Raw genomic sequence first — 1994 nt, forward strand, 5'->3', positions numbered from 1 at the left:
CAAGGTTTGAATAACACCGAGAGATCAAACTCAAACTCTCGCATGGAAAATATGTGGATTAGAGGATACCAACAATAATCTACAAAAACAAATCTGGAGACGGTTGATGACTTAGAGCAGTATGTTAGAAGGAACTCGTGCTTCCATGACTGTCCTGCACCGGAAGGGAGTAAAAGTACAGAAGATGCCAGTATCTCCATCTGCAAAAAAGTTCAACCTGGATCTACAGGAAGATGACATATTCCGTTCACAAAACATGACAGACGAAGGCGAACGGCAGCGAGCAAGTTGTGTCGTTTTCAAAACTGGAAAATCAAAAACTTAGTTCACTCCAAGAAAAGACAGCTAACGGAATATGGGCTATTTATTAAGGTGAATTTCGCGAAATATAGACAGGCGATTGTCCACACACCGAGAAATGACAAACACGCAAAGAATGTAGAAGCCCAAAGCACTTGTTCTGGTCTATTAGCGAGCTCCGCGATCCTGTTCCACCTGATGCTACAGCCGATCTGGACTACCTGTGACTATAGTGATCTATGATTATATGTGCGAGACCGAACGTAATATTCTCCACAGTTTGATGTACATTGAACTCTTAAAGCATTAAAATTACACCAATAAATCCCCACCTTATTTTCACCTGCACAATTAATTACACAATGATATCATTCGATTTTTTTTTTTATTTTTGTACATATATTTGGTAATTGTCTTTTCTCAAGAAACATTTGTTACCAATTATATCAATTTTTCCGGAACGGTGTAGGAGATATAGGAGATCGGACGGACGAACAGACACCGCAGCGACTTTAAGCTTCTCTGGAAGTTTTCGGAGAGGATAAAGATATATTCAAACTAAGGGCCCGCGATTCTCAGTTCTGAATAAGTAGCGTTTTGCAAAGGAGTACTCACTGATTAAGATTTGCGGAGCTCGAACTCATGAAATACTGGTTACGAAACAAACTTTGTTCCATTGATCTACCGCGACCGGTGTCTGTGCTACAAAGATGTACGGAAACAAAATCAAATATGTACATTTGTAATATTAGTTTTATACATTAAAAGACACAAAAACAAGATAAATCAATAAATAAAAAGTCTAACGAATCATGCAGAGAATGTTAAGTTTAGATATAATCTGATCTTTCGCCAAGTGTCCGACAGTCATGGTCTTTGAGATATGACCTTAAAAACGAAAGTTCCGTGTAACGGTAGGCGTTGCCATGATAATGAACCTTTACTCCTATGATCTTAATCTCCATGCATAGATCAACTTTTGTGATACATCTCTACACAAGTGAAATATTCCGAATAGGATATTAAAAAAAAGTATACATGCAAAAGGCATTTGCTGCTGAATTGAAGTGATATTATGAACTTAATTCTAGACTTTAATAATACTTACTGCTAGGCGTTTTCTATGTCTTCGGTTGTTTTACGTCCCTTCAAAAAATGTCACCCATATTGGGAGGTCGCCAGTTGTAAATGAATCACCACAAATGAAAACCTGTGTTTTTAACGTACCAACGTCTGTGGTGACACAGTATCCCTCTTTTGAAGGTAATATACAAAAGATCTGTGATTCTCACATGAAATGTGAAAATAACTAACAATGATCAATCATATCTAACAACATTGTCTTTGTTTGTAACGCTCATTATAACAACTGCATTTTAAAAGGACTTGGCATTAATTCCACTTTTGGTAATAGTACTTATACTCCAACTGCCCTTTCAAAAGATGAAATTCTTCAAAACCATTGTTCAATTTTAGACACATTTAATATTCCAGTCAATGGGTTGAATGAAAATGAGTTACTGTACCTATACTGGATCCCTAAACTACATAACAACCCTTACAGAGATGCATTGCTGGATCTAGTAAATGCTCTACCAAGTCCCTGTCTTCGTTCATCGCGAAAATATTAACGGTTTTGAAGGATAAACTTCAGACGTACTATCCGACTACATATACCAGGAGTGGTGTAAATC

This window comes from Ostrea edulis, chromosome 7 (assembly GCF_947568905.1).
Source record: "Ostrea edulis chromosome 7, xbOstEdul1.1, whole genome shotgun sequence".
Classification (NCBI taxonomy): Eukaryota; Metazoa; Mollusca; class Bivalvia; order Ostreida; family Ostreidae; genus Ostrea; species Ostrea edulis.